Raw genomic sequence first — 23690 nt, 5'->3', positions numbered from 1 at the left:
AAATTGAATTTAATCCAATCCATATTGCAACCCCCGATGACTAAAATTAATAATAACCGATTAATTTGTGCAGGGCTGAAATTGAACATACAAATAAAAAGTATGACGTGATTAGCTTGAAGCATTGTTACAGAATGAAAGGGATTTTTGAAGGCTTACAATGCAGGAATGTACAGTCGTTATGAGCACATAATTGAATGATAAATAATTCAATAATTTTTTAATTGTATTTTTTTAATATTCATTTATTTATTTACCTGAAATTTATTTTTCCAACTATTCATGGTATTTAGTCCAAAGGTCCTTTCGTGTATATAACCTATCGTCAGTTGAGAAACAAATTCTCTCTCTAGGCTGTGAATTGTAAACAAAACAGCCACTTTGCAATTGACATCCTAGAGAGAGAATTTGTTTCTCAACTAGAAGAATTGTTGGCCGAAACGTTGAGAAACAACAACTAAAAGATCAGGATAATAGACAAATAAATAAATATGTAAATTATACATCTCAAAACGGTTCCAATAATAAAATAAACTAATTTACTACTGATGAAATCTAATAAACTGAGAAATTCATATACGTCATCATGATTTAACTAAATGTAATTTTGATGATTAAATGTTCTTCGGAAATGCACGTATATATAGATAAACATTGTGAAATAGATATCTGTGGAACCGTATTATGATCTTTCAAATTTTAATTCATATATTTTTAATTTTAAAATGTATAAAATAATAAACCTAATCTCTGATTAGTATAATTATTAATCATTCCGCTAATTGTTATCCGTCGTATTGAAACATATAATGAGATTTTAATATCTATATAATAAATAAATGAATATATATATATATATATATATATATATATATATATATATATATATTAATCGGCCCCGGAAGAACGCTTGGATTATTTACGTTTTTAATTGTTGCTATATTTTGGACATTATGTTGATAGATAGATAGGTGTCACAAGGTGGAAAAATTAGCCAACGCTCAACAAACTTTGGCCTACAACAAAAAGCTTCAGTAGCCCTATGGGCATTCTCCAGTGAGGGCGCCTCAAACAACAAGCAATAAACTTGCTCCGCACGAAAGCCGGGAGCAAGACCAAGTATACTTGCCTCAACTCGTCGGACTTATTGCCGAGGTCGAAACCTTGACCGGTGTGTAACACCAATCGAACCAGAACGCCAAGTCGGAAGTGGGGATATCAAGCCAGCGACCCTAAATAAATGGGGGTATTCTAACCTATCGAAAATTGCCTGAGCATCCCCGTCGGTAGAAGCGTATTAGGCAACAATCAATAAACTTGCCCCTACCTGAAAGCCAGTTGCCAAAGCCTGACAGGGTTTACCTCCTATGTCAAGGCGACATACTTCAGTTCGACAGATAGTTGGCTACTTTCTGGTCCCTGACCTGTTTTATCGATTGCTAAGAACGGATTCTTAACTGGTACTTCTACCCAAGTCTTTAAACAAGTGAATCAGCAAGAAGACTTATTCTTCAACATTAAAACATTGGCTATGATCACAAAGATTTGGATGATTATGTTTATAACCAGCGGTGATAAGAACGAACCAATCAGGTATCAGATTCGCTGTACTAATGAATCTCTATATTCTTCAATCATAATTGTTCGTGTTTTCACAATTATGGAACAACGCCATGCTCACCCTGACTGAAAGTATACTACTATGCAATAATACAATCCTTCCATATTCAAAGATACTCTTAATTGATGTTGCAAACATTGCTCAGGGAAACTACATTTAATATTGCAAAGAAAGAGAGATGTTATTATTATTTCATGTACCCACATAAAATTTTATGAAAATATTTTCAGTATTTACTTTGACAGTACTCTCTATGTAAGTAGATCTAATAGTAAGTTTTAAAAATATATATAGCAATTAAGCTACACAGAATTTTCCGCGTTCCATCCCAGTGATGATTCGTCAGATTAATGCATGGAATGCATGCTGGTTCGGGTTTTTATATAACCACGATATACTGTCTTTGCTAATCAGCAAATCAGATTAATAGTTACTTAGATAGTCATTCATTGTAGCCAATGAGCGCGTGAGCACTCTTTTTTTCGTTGTTTTAGTGAAGCATAATTCTGGCATATATTCACGAAGGTTCTCGAAAAATTCTGTCTAGCTTAATTATCATATATATTTTCAAAACTTTATATATATATATATATATATATATATATATATATATATATATATATTCGTGTGTGTGTGTGTGTGTGTGTGTGAATTAATACGAAAATTTTTCTATATCACAAAAGCGAGATATTGTAATTTAAATCAGTAATACAATTAACAAAATATTAAAAATAAAATACTGTATATAGAATGCAGAAGAGCGATTAATTGAATGAATTATCTGTTAATTATTTTTATAATACTGTATATAGAATGCAGAAGAGCGACTAATTGAATGAATTATCTGTTTAATTATTTTAAACACTTTATGATAAATTCATGTTTGGTATGATAAATGTTGCTTATTATATATCTGCTAGTGTGACTGGAAGTTATGTTACAATAGTTTCACTATTGTCACAAAAATGATGCACCTCGCCTCTTCTTTCTATTTGCGAATAGCTTTTCTCGGCTGATAAAGGTCTTCGAGAAACATGTGCTATCGACTTCAGCGAATCGTCATCAATTCTGCCCGAAATAGATGCTCCTATTCTGTATGAACTTGTATTGGAAGCTAAGACGATCTCGCGCTCTGTATTATAATGACTTAAAATAAATCAGACGTGAGCGTAGTCGTTATTTTTCCAACTACCTCCTGGCATTCTGTATCCAAATAAAATAGTGATGCTTATGCAGAGAAGTTACCGCGTTATTTTTAAATAGTATTTTCAAGTTAAATTCTAGTTTTACAGTATATTTACATATTTGTTTGGTGAAATTAAAGAATATTTAAAACGCCCTCTCTATGTTAAAAATTGGTTTCTAAAAATAACGTTATTATTTCAGCGCTGTAACTTCGCTTCATTAGTACCCAAGTTTTAATTAATTTTCAATTATTTGTTTAAAAGTGCTTCTCAGTTGCGTATTTGAGGGATAAAGACTTTATAGAAATTCGCTAACATAATACATCTTCAAAGGCGATATATCTTCTGAAGATCCTATTTATATCTATTATTTGTCCAAGTTAATTAAATTGTTGCATAAAGAATTAACATTTCTTTTCTTTGTATCGTAATTGTAAAGCTTTTGGAACAGATTCCTGCCTGAGCGCTTCATGTTGTCTCATAGTTTTACTAATTACAACAAAAAATTGTCAAGGTGCATAAGATGTTTCAAACGTTTTTTTTACCTTATTAGAGGGTGCTGATTTCAGAAATGCTGTCATTTTTTCTATACACTCTAGCTTTTCTGATATTCTATATCCTCTTCTGTAAGATACCGAAAACTACAATTAAAACAGAAACAATATGTTTTAAGTTACTCTAAGACATATATTTATGAAATACTTAAATATTCACAATTAAATCATGAAGTTTTAAAGAATGCAAAGCAATGACAACATCATCCATAAATTGACGATTTACTTATTTTTTAGAATACGATCTCCGGCATCATCGCGCTTAATAGACCAACAGTAGTCTGCAAGCATGGATGCATTTCAACGACCTTGATAAGTAATTTCATGTCGTTGATACCTTAATGGAAGCGCTCCCTTTGCTCGTCGCTCACATCACCAAGACTTTCAGGAAAACGGGCAACATGGCTGTACAAAAAATATAACTTGGTATTCATATTTGCCACCTGGTAGCATGAGGAGTAACTCGACCATTTTCAAATCGACACGTATGATCCATTAGTGCCGTCTTTATGAAATATTTTTTCAGAATAAATTTGATTTCATCATATTTTTTCTTGAATGATCGTTGAATGGCCTTGAAGAACTTATCCATATACTTTGTCATTGCGAAGAGGAACCCATTTTAAACTTCTTTTCGAACTGTTTATAAATAGGCACCGATCTTGAGAATAAAATTATTTGACACCAAGCAGCCGCATCAGGCCGTCAACTTCGTTGCAATAAACTATGTCGTTTTCATGAGTAAGATATGGCAATAATTCAATATGGCGTTTTCTATAGAAGGTTATTAGAATTCCAGGCTGAAGTAGATTTTTTTCTTTTAGTCTTGAAGCTCAAAGTTCAGAAGATTCTTTCAAAAGTTCGAGATCTCTTGACAGATCATTAAGTTCTTTTTTTTTAGAAGAAAAACACTGAGACAGGAATTTTTTTTTTTTTTTTTGCAGTGAAGAATTGGCCTTATTACAGACTTTAGGTTTGGATAAACCAACGAATTCCTGTTCCTCCTATTTATTCCATTTGTTTTGACTGCACATGAATAGCAGTCATCGAAATGGCGTTTCGATTCACGCCAGACCGTTGGGATACTAAAGCTGAGTGACTTTCTATCCTTTTTTTTTGTTCAATGTCATTGATGCTCAACACATTGCTTGCATACAATATGGGTGCCCCTACCTTATCTTGATAACCCAGCTTTACTTTGGAGTAAGCAAGATAAGCACGCTTCACAAATTCACAGATTCTTTTCCTGTGAGATTGCAACGTATATTAATTTTATTTTATTTCGGACTACTAGTCTCATCTTATCTTTTTTTATTTGGTGCACAACGTTTCGGCCAACTTCCTCTGGCCTTCGTCAGGTGGTAACCGCGACGGATAGGAACTTCGAATCTCCTAACTGCATTCTCAGCCATCACTGTCATCCGTAGTTGTTGTCGTCTCACCACATTTTTGACCAATTACCTCTGGCACGCTTTGGGTGGGATTGAAACCGCTATCTTCAGACAATGTTTATCTGGAACCGTAGAGATTCAACGTCTCTATCAACTGCGCCACGGGCCCCGAAGGGCGATCAAGGTTGGATTCTTTGATCTTATAAATCCATATTTATTTATTATCTGATCTTCCATAGTCGGGTCCGTACCGATTGGTAAATATATATATTATTCCTTATTGGAATTTTTTTTATTTTTTAGATGAGCATTGTATGTTAATTTTATTTTATTTCGGACTACTAGTCTCATCTTATCTTTTTTTATTTGGTGCACAACGTTTCGGCCAACTTCCTCTGGCCTTCGTCAGGTGGTAACCGCGACGGATAGGAACTTCGAATCTCCTAACTGCATTCTCAGCCATCACTGTCATCCGTAGTTGTTGTCGTCTCACCACATTTTTGACCAATTACCTCTGCACGCTTTGGGTGGGATTGAAACCGCTATCTTCAGACAATGTTTATCTGGAACCGTAGAGATTCAACGTCTCTATCAACTGCGCCACGGGCCCCGAAGGGCGATCAAGGTTGGATTCTTTGATCTTATAAATCCATATTTATTTATTATCTGATCTTCCATAGTCGGGTCCGTACCGATTGGTATATATATATATATTATTCCTTATTGGAATTTTTTTTTTATTTTATAAAAATAAAAAAAGATAAGATGAGACTAGTAGTCCGAAATAAAATAAAATTAACATACAATGCTCATCTAAAAAATAAAAAAAAATTCCAATAAGGAATTATATATATATATACCAATCGGTACGGACCCGACTATGGAAGATCAGATAATAAATAAATATGGATTTATAAGATCAAAGAATCCAACCTTGATCGCCCTTCGGGGCCCGTGGCGCAGTTGATAGAGACGTTGAATCTCTACGGTTCCAGATAAACATTGTCTGAAGATAGCGGTTTCAATCCCACCCAAAGCGTGCCAGAGGTAATTGGTCAAAAATGTGGTGAGACGACAACAACTACGGATGACAGTGATGGCTGAGAATGCAGTTAGGAGATTCGAAGTTCCTATCCGTAGCGGTTACCACCTGACGAAGGCCAGAGGAAGTTGGCCGAAACGTTGTGCACCAAATAAAAAAAGATAAGATGAGACTAGTAGTCCGAAATAAAATAAAATTAACATACAATGCTCATCTAAAAAATAAAAAAAATTCCAATAAGGAATAATATATATATATATGCAACGTATATTCTCCGTAAATATAGCAACACACATTGTGATTGTTTAAACAACGTCGCTTAGACTATGATGTAGCAATGCTTAATATTTGCTCCAAAAGGCTGCAACGAAAGTAAAAGTGCAGTTTTATTATTTACTGGCTGACTAATAAATGAATCCCCACACATTAAGAGAATTAACCTTATTTTGACCCAGAAATCAAAAAAAAAACATGCAACAATCAGTAAGGCTCTTTATTACTTAGTGTCCATCCATTGCTTACCAATTACATACCTCATTGTATTGCAGATTTTACGTAAAGTATATGATGATAATCAATTAAGATATACCACAAGAACAACCTACAATCGTAATTATGAAGCTAGAATTTAACGATATTGTCGAAATTTAAACTTAAATTTACACATTTTATGTGTCAATCTAATACGTGATTATGACATGTACCTCCAAACTAATTTGTAACATGATTTAATCATGGTTATTTAGTTAACAACGTATTGTATTGTAGAATTGCTGTTATTCATAAAATATGGCGACACAAGATACTTATCCTTAAGTTGCTAGACAGAGATATCACAAAACTCAACAAGGCATAGGCTTTATATGTATATAATGCCACCTATAAAATATCTATATTATTTATTGTAGAGTACTTACCTTCAAATAGCACGATGTCAAACTTGGATCCAATCGAATTATTACTTTACACATTACACTTATATGACCGTATTGAGCATATTTAAAACAATGAATTTAGTAACTTTGTGTGTTGATAAATTATTGCGTAATGATGGGAACAAAACTGTTTAAGCACAACAATGGCTTGATAAGTGTTATTCGAATTCTACTCTTCTGAAACAATAGTTAAGAGGCAGTGTTCTGAAATTAAACGACAGTTGTACAAACATAAATATTCTTGAACGCACAAGCTAGGCAGTTTTCGCAGAAAACATAAAACCAACCCCACACTTTGTATTGGTCGATCATAAAGTGAAGTTGCGAAAAGTGGCAGATGAGTTGCGGATGTAAAAAAGCAGTCGAATCACGATTTGGCATGAACATTTGTCAATGTGAAAGCTGTTCGCAGTCGATAAAACAATCATCAAAGGTTAACGGTTCTACACTCACCCTGATAGCAACTACTCAAAGTTTGACACACTTCTGCTAAAAACTCGACGATCTGTTGTCCAGATTCGCTACTCCAAAAGTTGGCGATCTGTTCTTCATACTCACTACTAAAAACTCGACGCTCTGCTGTAAAAAATCTCATCGCCAAAAACTCGACACTCTACTGCCAAAACTCTCAATTCCAAAACACGTTTCAGTGCTGAAACAAATTGCTACTCCAACATGCAAATCGAAACTCAACCCCGTCTCTTAAAAATCAGGCTTTTCATTTCAAAAGGGGAGCATCTTATTTGCATATGAGGTTTAAATATCGCCAGCATATAAAGAGAAAAATTGGCTATATTCTTTCCTTTTTTTTCATTCTTTTTATCGGCACGGAATCGTGCGGGCTGCACAAAATAGGCTTGTATCAATTTACAAAGTGCTTAATCACAATAAAGTAACTTACCTTGGCTTTGGTTGAATTTCAGATCACACGCCGTTTAATCATTAAATATTATTTTATATTACAAAATCTCGTGACCATATTAGCTTGTGCATTGCCAATGATTCATCTCGATTTGTAAGAGAGAGCGGGCGCGCGTTAGGAAGCTTTTACAAATGCCGAGCCGCGTGCGAAGTGACGTCACGGCTTGGAATAAAATGAAAAGATAATAAAATAAGAACGTGTGTGCAGACCAATAATTAGAATCACATAAGAGACGTTTCTGAAGTCACGTGTGACAGGAGTACGAGCGATAAAGATTTTTTTCCTTAAAACCCGAAACAGCGAGTTGAATTTCTTTTCTGTTTTATGTATTTGTAACCTTTACAAATAAGTCGACAGCGTGTTGAGTCCCGGGATTGTACCTGTTAACACGTCTATAAACATGTGTAACGTTACACATTTTCTCACGTACACACCCCCAACTTCTACGGGGATTAAGCGCTTTAATCTAAAATATGTCCTGGTATTCAATCTACACTAAAGTTGTTAAGGAGTTGCACCCCATTAATCTACTCTCTTCTATATGGCGTCGTACATCGTGCGTTCGGTGTGAATTTTCATTAAAATCTTCTTTCTTATTTGGATTCTGGGGGTTGTTGCTCATCGCTTTCTGGGAATGTTATCTCTTGGATGCCTCCATTCATAATTAAAACTTATCTATGTGACATCGTCACCTCTCTTTGTCCGACCTTGAAAGTCTTATTGTACCAGAATGTGTCCTTTTACGAGTACGATCCTTTCTCTCTCCGCTATTGCTTTTATGATGTCGCTCCCCTATTCCATTTCCTTTGCGCTACTTAGTTTCCTTATAATAGCTTCTTATCGTCAATCTTTTGACATCGTCTGGAGAAGTTCTGAGCGAAAAACAGTGGCATTCTCCACTATAAACTTACTTTACTAGACTTCGTTCAAGCATCACCCTTTCCAGTTTCTCTGCAACTGCAGATGACGATTCCACATGTAATTCCCTCCATATTGCTAGTCTACCAGGTCCACAGTCAACCATTGAATAGGATGCTCCTCCACGATAGATTGCTATATCTATAGCTTACCTTGCACAAATTTTCGAAGTCCGAATTTCATCAAAATTACGTATATTTGGGGTGGGATCTATCAATAGACACCGAACGCAATTCTTAACCACCTTCTAAACTTTTTTCCAGTTTATATGTGGATCAACTTTTCGCATCAAATATGTTTTTCCCAGTCCCATATTGTGCATGCCATGCAACATTTCTTGTTCATCAATTTTTACGCAGCATATCAAGACATGTACTTTCTCAACTAACCACTGTCATTTTTTTATTCGTGTTATTTGCTTTGCTTCCCTTTAAAGGCACATACGCTGCCTTTGTTCACAGTTCAAATACAGATACTATCTCTCTAAGCGTCCCTAATTCCTGTTTTACATTAATTTCACCGGCACTCTTTGTTCGTATTCTTCCACTCTCTGTTACTACAGTTCGTCCGATTTAGTACTGTGGATGTATCGGTTCTTATTTAGATTTCTCTCAACTACTTTTTATAACTAAACTGATACCTTTCAGAACATCATCTAATTTGGCCACGAATTATATGCTGCAACTTCCGCCACCAAACTGTTAATCTTCTCGATCACGCCTATTGCACTGTTGCTTGCATCAAACTACATCACTCTTATTTCTCTTTCAGGTGTGTGCCAAATTCAAATAGAGGGCCATTTTTCTACATTAGCTAGAATTGCCTGTATTACTTCGACAGTGTTGACATAAACTATACCCTCTCAGCCTACGGTACTTGCTCTTTTTTTTAAACATAACTGCATGCTAATCACAGCCATCCAGCAAGTGGATAGCATCCAACAATTTGCCACAAATAGAAAATAGCTTCCCTCCATTAATGTCTCCTTCTATCTCTTCGATCTGGTTGCCCCGTCTGAATACCAGCTCTTCCATCGTTTTCCATTAACGTAAGGCGAAGTGCCGCTTCTCCGCCCAGAAATTCTAGTGAATTTGCTATCATCCCAAATACTTTCAAACGTTTCACAACTTCTTTTGTTGATATCTTCGTTATTTCCACCATGATATCGATGTGTGAATAGGTGGCTTCTTTTGTTTTGCTTCCTTTCTTTAATACCGTTTTTGAAACAGCTGCAATAATCTTCAGCGCAACATTCAGTCTGTATCAAAGCCATGTTAAGCAATACGTTTTTGCTTTATAGCAAACCAGCATGTACTTGCATAGTTCCTTCGCTACATGTAGCTGCAAGTAAGCAGACTGAAGTTCCACAATCGTAGTTCCTCCCATCAATTGTCTCCATTCCTCCATCTTTTCATCACACACATATATTATATTACTTCCTGTATGACACAACACAAAACGCAACCCTTATCCCGGAGTGGCTTCCGGGCCTTGATAAGTGGTGACTACCTTGTAAAAAATCTATAAATCTAGACACTTTATCAAATCTCCAATACTAACAATTACTACGATACTATCCAATTGATTACTGTACACGCAATAACCATTATCCCTGAGTGGCTTCCGGGCCTTGATAAGTGATGACCTCCATTTAAAAAATGTCTAACAATGGCCTGACTTTGTCTTTTGTGGGAAAAACACTGCCATCATTGGTTACACACCTCTTTTTTCTACTATTCATGGTAAAAGAATACCATTCTGCTATCCACGTTTCTACCAGCCACTAACAACTCATGAAGCCATTACCATATTGTTCACCACCTCTTCTATTATCAGAAGATACCAGTAAACCGCCTTTATTCTGTTGACCAGGATTTTTTCCTTAATACGTGTATTGTCCTGTTTTACATTCAACAGCGTTTACCGAAAATTTTTGTAAAGTTATCTAAGTGTTTACATTCATGAATGATAATATCCTGGAACGAATCTCTTTATTTTTAGCGGGTGAACAAATATTAAACATTTAAACAGATCTTCTTTGAGGTGTCTTATCCTGAATAATTCACATTGGGCATTTACTTTTCCTGCATAAGTAATAAAATCCGTCTCATCTTGTCTCACAATATTTTAACACTTATGACGCGTATAAAATAAGCTGCCCCGCTCGTCGAAATTTTTCAATAATATATTTATCGTTTCTCTGCCAAGACTAAACTAGTTTCGTTCAATAATTACAAGAAACCCTCTCTACCACCAATAGCAATGGCCAACGACTCTTTATCTGAGAGTCCATCTTTCAAACTCCTTGGCTTAACGTTCACAGGAAACATGATTTGGAACAATTACATTGAAGGCATTGCCAGGGCCGCTGCAAGAAAGGTGGGCTCTCTCTACCGTGCTAGAAAACTACTAACACCCGAAAGTATCCTGTACCTCTATAAGGCCACCATTCGCCCATGTATGGAGTATTGCTGCCACATCTGGGCTGGTGCATCTGCTACTAGTCTCTCGCTCCTTGACAAGGTTCAAAAGAGAGTCGCAAACCTGATAGGCTCTGAACTGGCATCTAAGCTTCAGCCTCTGTCCCATCGACGAAATGTTGCATCCCTCTGCCTTTTCTACAAGTATTTTAGTGGTAAATGCTCTGACGAACTGCAATCACTTGTGCCACCACGACGTGAGCACCCTCGACAAACCCGACAGGCTGCTAAATCCTACCCCCACACTGTAGAGATCCCTAGATGTAAAATATCTTTTTACTCCAATAGTTTCTTCCCCAGAACCGCTAGACTCTGGAATTCCATTCCAGGTCCCTGCTTCTCCAACAGTACTGACGTGCAGAAGTTCAAGTGTAACGTGAACCGACATCTTGCTGCCCAAATCCTTACATAGTACGCCAGTAGTTGTTGCCCCTGATAGTAGCCCCCTACACCAAAGTGGCAATTTGCCTTATTTGGGGTGAAAATGTAATAAAAAAAAAAAAAAATATCTTCAGATTTCTTTGGGAGAATAAAATATATATACTTGGTATTTTCCTGAGTACTAGGTTTTTGTAATAGCAGAATAATTTTTCCTCTTCAGACCACGACTGATGTTTTAGAAAAAAAAACATTTTCACATCTTCTAAAATATGATGGAAAAGTCGGATCATTTGTTAGTTCATACAAAAATTCTGACAGAGTTTCTACTTGCCTTATAAATATAGTTTGTAATAATTAACATTGTTTTAATTGTTGTTCTTGTAAATATTCCATTTGCTTTTTTGGCGCTTGCAGGGCCAACTGTATAGTTTTTGTGTGTTTAGTTGTTTGCTCCATGTTAAACAATTAAAAAAAATTAAACAACAAAAATTGTAAAAATAAGTGGAAATGAATTTGTAATATTTTTTCAGAACAATTTAGAAAAATTTTGGAGAAGAAAATACACCAGCGACCCTGAACCGACCGCAGACACACACAGAAGCAACATAAGAACATGTTCCTTTTCTTCAGCCTTATTTATGATTAAATTTTCTTATTAGAAGAAAATACATTTGACAGATTAGGATTAGAACAAATAGTTTTCTTTCCCTTTTGTTTTTAATATGAAATTAAACAGACTGAGTCACGTTTTTTTTTTCTTTAGAAAAAATGTACTTACTTTTTGTGTGTCTTAGTTTGTGTTGTCTTTTTCTGTCGTATTATTTTTAAAATTTTCTTTCTCGGCTGAGTGAATTATTTTATAAGTTAAATTTTTAGAACTTATTTCGTTTAGATTCAAAGTTTTTTTCTTCGACCATATGCGTTCATAAAATCAGATTCACTTTTTTCCTTTTGAGTTCTTTTTAGACACAAATATTTTTCTTTTGTCGCCAAAATACGCTCATCGTTCGTCGCTAAATGATATATCTTTCTTTAGATAATAGCACAAGACATTCACTTAGGGTTAATACAAAGGTTTATTTACAAAAAAGATACAATGCGAGAATATGTCTCTCTCAGTGTCCTGGAAGGCTCTGATTCCCGAAGGAGTATATCTACATTGCCTGTATATTATTGTACTGTCATTTTTTTTTACATGAAAGTCACCACTTATCAAGGCCCGAAGGCCACTCCGGAATAAAGGTTATCGCGTGTACAGTAACCAATAGGAAAATATCGTAGTAATATCGTAGTAATCGCTAGTAATGGAGATCTGATAAAGTGTCTTACTTAAGGTGGCGGTTCAGCAGGAACTTGTTTATGTTAGACTTGAAGACATCCAAGTTGTACTCAGGTGGGAAACAGGCAAACGGAAGAGAGTTCCACAGGCGTACACTTCTGAGAAAGAAGCTTTTTTCATGGAATCTAAGTTTGGATCAGATAAAGAGTGGGGAAAATTACTGAGAGTGGGTTCGGCTAGATGAGTGTTTTTCGGGAAAGATTGGCGAGGGGTACCAGTGATTGGAGCTCAGACGAGAACTTCCCATTGAAATAACGATATAACAAAGACAGCCTCGCAACGTCCCTCATATGTGAGATAGGTTGCAGGAAAGAAAAAAGGAAATCCCCCACTAGGCTACGAAGTCTTTTTTACTCTGTCAAGGCAGGATAGGCTGTTTTAGCAGCTGCAGCCCAGATATGGCAGCAGTATTCCATCCTTGGACGTACTTGACTTTTATATAGATAGAGAATTGCATCAGCAATGGGATATCTACTAGAGCAGTAGAAGAATCCTACCATTTTTCCAATTAAATTGGCAACGAATTTGATGTACGTGTTCCATTTCAGATCAGGAGTAAAGGTCAATCCAAGAAGCTTGTCAAAACATGAGGCCTCCCCAAGACGAGAGCCATCCATTTCAATTAATGCCAGATGGGGACCAGAGGGTTGATGATGTAAAGATAGAAGCTTGGTTTTCGATGCATTAAAAGTAACCAGCCACCACTCCCCCATTGTACCACGCGCTAAGATCAGAAGAGAGAGAATCAGAGAGAACTTTGTCATTTACGGCCTTTGATGTGTTGTCATATACGGTCATGGCATCAGCATAGATTACAACGAATGATTTAAGTATGTGTTTGGGAGATCATTGATGTAGATCAGGAAGAGTGTTGGGCCTAGGATGGCCCCTTGAGGAACACCATCATTAATAATGTGGGCTTCTGATTTCTGCCCATCAACCACTACTCTTATCAGCCTATCAGAGAGAAATGATTTTATAATTTAATATATATATATATATATATATATATATATATATATATATATATATATATATATATATATATATATATATAAGAACAAGTTAATAAAACATGTTAAAAAACACTTTGGAAAAGAGTTAAAAACATATTTAATTTTAAAAAGGAAACACTAAATAAACGGATAGTCCTTAATCCGCGGAGTTTCGAATAAATACTTTCCTTCTCATCTGAGGTTATGATTCAGCAAAATGCGTGATCGGATTTGGCTTGCAAAAGTATTAAATGAAACTACAAGTAAGTCATAGATCTTACTTGATAGCAGAAAGTGAAGCAGAAGGAAAAGGGTAAATGGGTAAATAAAAAAGTGATTTCACGTGAATGGATATTCTGGTGAAGGGTAACATTTCCAATGACGGTAAAATCCAAAGATGCAGTTTCCAAGAAAGTTAGTTAAAATTCCATTCGCACAAGTAAAACACAAGGGAACCGCGTAATTGGAAGATTATCCAAAGTAATCCAAAAGGCAGACATCCGTGGAATAATTCACAAATAGGTACAAGAAAATGGGAAAGAATTCTAATATATTATTAAAGAAAGATAAAATATGCGTAAAAAAGAAATGGAACGAATATACAGCTCGACTGTCGAGGCAAGATTGAATTAAAGAAAATGGGTGAAGAAGTGTGAAAAAGAAGGGAGAGAAAAATATTTAATGGTATTTGGAATAATTTTAAAACATAAAAACCAATGGCAAAATGACCCAGACAGGATAACGTTAAAGGCGCCAAAAATTTTAAGCAAAAAACAGGTCAACTGAAATTTACAAGTTATTCATTAAGAATTGAATTATCAGCGAGAGTTTTTGAAGGACAACTAAATGAAATAAGAAGGAATATGAAATAAATGCGTACACATGAACACTAAACAGGTTATATATGTATATATATATATATATATATATATATATATATATATATATATATATATATATATAAACACATTCTTACCTTCGTAAATGCACGTATTAAGTCGCATCCTTTTTAAAGAATATATATATATATATATATATATATATATATATATATATATATATACATTCTGTAAAAACTGCAAGTAACTAGATATTCTCTACCACTTTGCTAAGGGAATTTGAATATAGAGGCTATGTCCTTATGTTATTTCATTCATTAAAAGAAAAACAAAATTAACAGAAGCGTCTGAGTTTCTCCCCGTTTGGAATCGTAAAGTTTAGTGCATAGCTGACGATTTTTTTGTATCTCAATTACCATGAAAATATTTCCATACATTATTATCTTGCTCTACTTACGTATTGAGTACTGCTGCAGCATATACTAAAAATATATAGGCAATGTGTTTGTTATAATATATGTGTATACTTAAATAGCGTGTGCGTATATATGTGTGTGTGCGTGAGTGTGTGTGCATAAGCTGCAACTTTCCATGTATGTAGATTTAATAAAATATAAGAGACGTCGCCTTTCTGTTGATAGATTTATGGGTTTCTTCAAGCGATTATAGCTGACTCAATTAAACGTCGTGTGGATCTGTTATGTATGTGTTTAAGGAAAGTTTATTTGTTAAAATCAAAATGGTGGTCGTTTTCCATGATGTGACAAAATATGGCGTCGAGTGTATTGTTGTTTTTTACATCTCTTTTGTGTTCATATATTCTTTTATTTAAATTACGCTGAGTTTCTCCTCCGTATATTCTTCCACAATATATTCCGGCTTTGGTGTTAATGTTGGTATTAGTTATAATTTTAAGTGTTAAATCCCTAATTGTTAAAGAGTTTTGTTTTGTTATTTGAATGCCTGTCTTATTTAGGTTCTTATAGATTGTGTCGTTGTTTTTATTAGTTGGTAATGTTAATTGTCTGTTGTGTGTCTTGCTATTTAGGGAATGGTCTCGGTTTCGGTTATTAAAGAGAACAACGTAGACACCGGTTAGACGCGATATAAAAATAAAAATTCGTAATTTCACTTAATTTTATTCTTTTTATTTTACTTATTTACTGTATTTTATTTTATCATTATCTATTTTTAGACTCCATTTTATCACCTCCTATTCTTATTTTTAGACACCATCTTTTAAGTTACTACGCTATTTTATCCCACTTCAATAATTTCTAATTTAAAAAAAAATATTTCTTAATCTCGTGTCATTTTATTTATTTAATCTATCACCGCTATATTTCCAAACACAATTTTTTTTAATCTCTACGATATTTTAACTTTTAGACGTAATCCACTACACTAATTTTCTCTAATTTTTTCCCCTCATAAAATGTATATATATGTATATATGATATCTAATTTACATAAGGAAAAGACGTTGCTCTCCCCCATCATTATATTCCAATCCTCCGACTCTCCCAATCCTCCGACTCTCTCGTCAATGACCATCCCTCTTGAAGAAGCCTGCATAAATCGGGCGAAACGTTGAGTATCCAGGTCCTTCTACCTCCATTTTATTTCATATCGTCGGATTTAATCCAGCTCAACAATCATATATATATATATATATATATATATATATATATATATATATATATATATATATATATACCGTCTGTATCGAAACATGTTATTAACATAATTGTTTGTTATAAGAGAATTGTTTTTTATTTAAAGTTGGTTATTTAATTTATTTTTTATTCAGTTTATATAAAATTTTTATTTAATTTCAATTATTATTACCAACACCTTTGAAATAGAAGTTTCTGTAAGCTATGAGAGTTTTTTCCTATAAGCCATGAGAGTTATTTTCCGTTTAATTTTCATTGACAAATGTCGGTGTGTTTTATGCTTTCATAGATTTAAAATGTGGTCTACTTTCATAAGATAAGTTTTGACTCTTTTGTAAAGAAAAACTTATCATCCTTTTGAACCTTGATAAGCAGTGACTTGCTAGTACAAAAAAACTGTGTTACCCCTTTTCTTTAACACAGTTTATGCTGAATACATACTTATTTCTAGAGAACGAGTTGGTTGCATACTGGTTGTCTTATTCGCCTCTCCAAGGAAGTGCTGATGATGCTACATATGCATTTTTTGCGGGTAAAGGGGTCCTTCCTCTAAGGCGTTGGCTTTTTAAAGCCTACTTTCCTTATTTTGTGCCACATTTATGTAGTGGGAAGTAGATATACATAACATATTTCAGTCCTACTCCGATTATATGTGATAAAGCATATGGAAAATAAAATTAGAACATGTACTATGGTGTTATTTTTTATGTGTTTCAAAAAAATTTAGACCAAGCTAAAGTATGTGTTTAATTTTAGTGCTTCTGTGTAAGGAACTGGATTAAAACTTGACACACCCAAGTTTTCAGTCTGTGTTATTAACCACTTTGCCATTACTCCTTCCGCCCACCTATAATATGGTATTATGTGTTTGATGCAGGAAGATGTAGTCATTCGCTCCTGACCAACGCTGGATTTCCTTGCTAGTGTGTAGGTACAGATGATTATGAGTTTTTTGTAGATAGTCATAGAATCGTTTTTAACAGTAAAACTAAGTAACTTGTAATGTTGTACAGAGTTTCAAAATAACATTTTAATCTTTAAAACCTTTTTTCTTAACGGATCGATGATAATATTGAAGTCTTTGGCAAAGAATAGCATTTAGCAGCTATGCCGCAAGTGGCCTTCCTACCGCCTTTAAACCTGTGCTCTGTTTTTGTAAAATCTGTGAACAATTTTTCGAAAGCATTGGAAACTATTCAACTATCAGGCGTGAACGTAGCTTGCAGATTTTTGTAGAAATAATCATCAGAACAACAAAAAAAACAACCAAAAAAAGAAAAGTTACGGTGAGACTTTATAGAGATAAAATCGTCTTATCATTAAAAAGAATAGTCCGATTTTTAGAAACATTTTGACTATCGCTTTATTTCGAGGTGCTTATTTACACATAGGTCACGATAAAAAAAGAACGTTCTTATTTTTTGATATGTTAACTTTCAGGCGCTAGAATCTTCAGCTTATGGTGCATTTGTAACTATGCCTATACAAGTGCACCGCTATATAAAGGTCGTTTGTTATCATATATATTTTTCGTAAGATATAGAGATGACTTGCAAATTCAAATAGAATTCGGTTCACAGAAAAGTTTGCACTTTAGGATGATGTCAGCATTCACGTAATCCCTTCCCTAAGTTCGAAAGAATTCTAACCAGAAAGATATCGGGGAAACGAATGTTAACAATATAACGATCTGACCAAACAGAATGAAGAAATTTATATGTGCTTTACTAATTATACGTTACCTACCAAGGCAAAAAGCTACTCGAGTATAAGTTTTAATGAACTGGATACTTGCGTGTTGAAAGATTGAGATTATTATTTTGAGAGTAAAAATAATTAATGAAATCAACAAAATTTGATTACGTAAGCAGAATATAAATATGTTTACTCTTATTGTTACAGAGAGAGAGAGAGAGAGAGGTGACTGAACGTGGAGTGTAGACACGTTTACCAGAACCGAAGGTCAGCGTATGAGTGACGTGGTCAGGTTGGCTAGATCTGTGAGATTTGATTTGGGCTTTGAAGAAGACGGACGGCTTCCCGTTGTCTCCCCTCTCCACTAGGGAGGGGGGAGATGAACGCTGACGTGTGTAGAAGAAGAACCCACACAGGCCGATTTCACTTCCACCTTCTGCAGTAACTCTGGGGAAAGTGAAATAAAAACTATAAAACCCATTCATCGTCTTGGAGTGATAAATCTTCGTCAAACAGGTATCAAGTCTCCCTCCAGGATGAGAAATTTCCAGATGGTCCAACATCGAAGAAGCAGAGGTAGGTTCTGAAAATTACATGTCACACACACGATTCCCTTTATGATAATCAAACACACAACCATTTATATTAGAGACAATCATACGCACACGAAATCCTTTTTATGTTATACACCAAAAGTAAATGGTGCCTCTCGATGATAACGAATATATAACATTATTGCTATCTATTATTATTATTATTATTATTATTATTATTATTATTATTATTATTATTATTATTATTGTTATTAATCTAGACTTTTATTTCTATCCATGTTGTGGGCATTTAAATTCGATAACTAACTCGAAAACTGAAGATTGGAACACAGGAGAGTATTTGGTATTTCATTGGGAACCAGACTCCTGATAGCTTGCTTCACAGATAGGATACTAAATAAATTTAACTTTATTCAGGTAAGTTGCACTTATTTTGCTTGCCTTCTTGGTTTCTTTTGGTTGTTTTGTTTTACGGCATATCAACCCTTTTCGGGTTATTTAATGCCGAATCTAGTTTTTTTTTAATAGTATTCATGTTGCATCCTGTTATTTTGTAGACGGTTTTTATTCTTCAAGCTATCTGTATCTTCAATCACTAGTTTGTAGTGCTTGGTTTGGTTGTTTTATAGTAAATTTTATCGTTTTTTTCCCTGCTCTGCAGAATATGAATGAGTTTTGCAATGTTAGAAGGAAGAGAATTGCAGTATGAATGATTGGTACATTTTTATTTGGGGAAATCAGTCAGGAAGTGGGAGAGATAGAAAGAGAAAACAGAAAAGTAAAGAAGGAAAAGGGAGAAAAGATGGGTTGTTGTTTTTGGTTATGGTTTTGCAGAACATAAGTAAGTTTTGCAGAAGGAAGTATCTGTTCTTGTAAATACTTTACAGAAAGGGAAACAGTGGATTGTCGCTCAGTTAAGCGCTTATCGTGAAAATTACGATATATATACAGTGTAACCTCCTATTTTCTGTGTAAAAGAAGTTATAGGGATAAGAAAAAATTATGTCCGATTGGATTGCGAATTCACTTTTGTACTCTGACCTCCATATTCCCAGATATAATAACAGTACTGTACCATAGAAAAAAATATTGCTTTTCTACAGGTAGTGAATTGCATTAGTAGTTTGCACTTTACTGACAATGGGTTTGAAGACTACTCTGTTATAATCAAGATAGAAGAAGTTCCGTGCTATAAGTCGTGTTTATACAGAGGATAATCCCTTGGGAAAAATATCTGTTCATAAACATTTTTCCCGGCACTCGGAACATAAAAGAAGAAAAGAGAGTAATTTCCTTTCACTGTTGTGATTAGAAACCGAGTTTTTTTTTTTTTTGTAAATACTTTGCAGGTAACAAGCAGAATTTGGAACTAAGTCTAATTTAATTCTTCCATAAGACAATAACATTTTGTACATGATTTCACTTCGATATAATTATTTGTTAAAAATATGCTGCGGGGTCAGAATTACCTCAATTTCAGATCTGCTGTTTTCTAAACAAGACTAATGATCCTGTGAGAAAATGGCATATATGATAAATCTCGTTTTGAACCCTGAATTTGCTCATATCATTTTCGCAGCACCAATTATCTCTTCGGTCGGGCAAGAAGACAGGATTTAAACCGTATCCTCTATAATAAAATAAGTTCATAAAAAATATTTGTTTAATCCTTCGTACATGGGTATATGTACCCTTTAAATGAAAAATGTTATTGTTATTTGGAATAAAAGCATTATGTAGGTTAAACATGTCTTGTTAGTATTTATAGTGTAGTCTCGTAAACAACCTATTAATAAATAAAATGTAATAAAATAAAACACGTATCATACGTTTGAAAGCCAAATAACAACGAAATATTACGAAAATAAACAAATATTTTACTTGTTTAAAGTTTATGATTTAAATATATTTCGGAGTACAACTCCACCCTCAATATTTTGTATATCTTTTTTTTTTTTTTTTTGCTTCTTCCTTTCTGCTATGTTGTTGTTGTGTCGTGGAACAACAGTGAAAATAAGAACAATCAAGTCGAGGTTCGGTTAAGGAACAAGTGTATTAACAATAATGTACAAAGATAGGAAAGCATGTATATCTGCTGGGAACTCGGCTAGCAGTTAAAGTGCAGTCGCATATTTCTCACCGGTGTTTGAATTACTAGCGTTATTTATAGTGCTAATCGGTGTAAATTCCTCTGTTCAAGGAAGGCCGGTATAACACCCCTCCTTTGAAAATATCCCATCTAGGATTAATAATGTTTTTGTTTGGGGTTCACCCTAATCAATTCTGATGATTTCCGTTTTCTGTTTGATCTGTTCTCCAGAGCTGTCTCTGGTATGGGCACCTGAAAAGTATCAAACACTGTGTCCATCATGTCCTCCCCGGGCGATCTGGTCGCCTCACTGTTCGAGTATCTTTTCCGAATTTGGTTAGTGTGATATTTGTGTACGAAGTCTGGTCCCTTAATCATGCAAACCATGTTGCCTATTTGTTTCTCAACCATACTGAACTCCCAGAAAGTCTTATTATTTTTGTGAATCTTGTAGAAGACTCTTTCGCCAACTTTATACCGTTGTTTTGTTATCGATTTTTTTTTTAGATTTGGCCTATCCTGGTTTGGTAACAACTTGTGAAAAATCGATCTAACCTTGCGTCTGAACATAGCCTCAGCAGGGGTCTTCGATATTTCGATATTTGCATTCGAAGTGACTCTGTAAACTTGTAAAAACTGTTGGATTGACTTATTCGTCGGCGACCCAACGAATTTCTCTGCTTGACCAGTACTTCTTGGGTGTTATGGCGGAATGGTTATATGCTCGATTAGATGATCCTCGCAAAAATGTTTAAATTCGGTAGACGTAAATTGCGTTCCATTGTCTGTAACAATGCAGTCTACTACTCAAAACATAGCGAATAGTTTATACAGGAAGTTGATAGTTACATCGGATGCGGGATTCTTACATTTTAATACTTCCGGCCATTTAGATAGGCTGTTTACAACAATGAGATAGTAAAACCCATATAGCGGCCCTGCAAAATCTAAATGAATCCTAGACCAAGGTCGGTCCGGTTTTGCCCACGATCCGAATTGAGTCGGAGGAGCTTTCATAGCTAATGCGCGTCCTCTACACTCCCTGATTTTTCCTTCTATATCCTTATCCATGTTTGGCCAATAAACGAAAGAGCGCATAAGGCTTTTCATTCTTGATATACCTAGATGTCCTACATGGAATTCCTTGAGCATTCTTTTCTGTAATGTTGCAGGAATTACAACCTGTCGCTATATAACAGGACGTTATCGCAAATTGAATAAATTTCTTCATCCAGTTCGTTATTGTTGATCCTTTCTTTCGTGCGTATAATAAATTCGTCCACCTCTGCCTTACTCTTAATTTCATCAAGCGTTACTGGAAGTTTTCTTATTGTGTCACATAACGTATTTTTTACTTCAACTTCCGCTTTAATGGCTGCTATTACCATATCCTCCAATAGTTCTGTCTGCTTAGGTATTAACCTCGATAACCCATCTGCATGACCAAATTTTTTAGATGGCACATACTCCATTTGAAAATTGTAATTCTGAAGTATGGTACCCCATCTTTGGAGTCTATTAGCCGTATGTTGTGGTAGTTCCTTTTTCGATCCGAAAATCGTTAATAATGGTTTGTGGTCTGTTAACAGAAATTGTCTACCGTGCAGGAAACGATGAAATTTCTTTACCGCGAATATAATAATTAGCGCTTCTTTTTCAATTTGTGAGTAGTTCTTTTCGGCTGGCAAAAGTGATAGGGATGAATGCGCTCTGGGTTTCACTTTTCTATCATCCATTTTGTGTAAAATGCATGGTCCGACGTTAAAGTTTCTTTAATTTCTCGAAATGCTTCTTCGCACTCTTGCGTCCAGACCCCATTTTGGTTTTTTCTTAACAGTCCATTTAAAGGCGATCTTAGTGTATGCATATTTGGCACAAATACATTGTAGTAATTTGCGAAACCTAAAAAAAAGCTTTGTAAAGACGCAATATTTTCTGGAGCAGGCATATTCTTTATTGCACTCGATCTATCTGGATTCAGCCTTCTTCCATGTTTATCGATAATTTGACCCAAGTATTTTATTTTCTCCATGAAAAATGTATATTTTCCTGTTTTACTTTAAATCCATAATCCTGGATCGTTTTGAATACTTAGTTTACATGAGCTTTGTGTTGTTCTTTGCTAGCGCTTTTCATTCACATATCGTCCAGGTACCTGACTGCGAAATCGAACTTATTTAACATAATGTCCATAATTTGCTGAAAAATCGCAGGGGTCTGTTAAACTTGTACAATCTCTTATGGGCATTACTACATAACAGCTTTGAACACTCATCATCGACTGGAACTTGTAAGTACGCGTCACTGAGGTCGATTTTAGAAAAATATTTCCCCCCACTCAGTTTCGCAAATATCTCTTCAGGGCTCGGAAAAGGATAATAGTGATCTTGTAATGCCTGTTTAAGCCTGTCGTGAAGTAAGCGCAAACCGGAATCTCCTTACTCTTCTTTTTTATGTAAACCGTTGGTGCAGCCCACTCACTGTGATCAATTTTTCCAAGACACTCATGCTTTCGAGCCTTTCTAATTCACCGTCTATCTGCTCTATTGCGGCGTATGGAGCATTTCTTTTCTTTCTGAACACTGGCTGTTCATTTACTTTTACGTCAAATTTTACTACCCCTTTTATACACTTTCCCAAACCGCCTGAAAATACGTCTGGGAAATTCCCTTTTAACTCCCTCTTAAGTTTTTCTGCCTCTACATTCGAATCCTCAACCATTTGGTAAAATGAGCTTAAAGGCAGATCCCATATTCTAAACTTTTCGAACAGATCAGTTCCAAATAGGTTGTTTGATTTTCACATGACAAACATTCTTGCTTTTTCGGCTCTTATGGAAAACATATTTGTCAACAATTTTCCTTCGAAGGTAATGTTTTCGTCACTGACGCTTCTCGCCGTTTTATGTGATTTAATCATAGTGGGTCCCCCAAGCCTCTTCCATGTCTGTACATTTATAATGGAAATATCATACCCACTATCAAGCTGTAGTCTTACCTTCTTTTTAAACATTTTGACCTGTACATATTTCTGGATATTTTGTTCCTCAGGTTCAATTACCGTAAGTTAAATGGA

This window comes from Euprymna scolopes, chromosome 19 (assembly GCF_053919585.1).
Source record: "Euprymna scolopes isolate OS-2025 chromosome 19, ASM5391958v1, whole genome shotgun sequence".
Lineage (NCBI taxonomy): Eukaryota > Metazoa > Mollusca > Cephalopoda > Sepiida > Sepiolidae > Euprymna > Euprymna scolopes.
The sequence above is the reverse complement of the archived record's forward strand: the minus strand, read 5'-3'. Positions refer to the sequence as shown.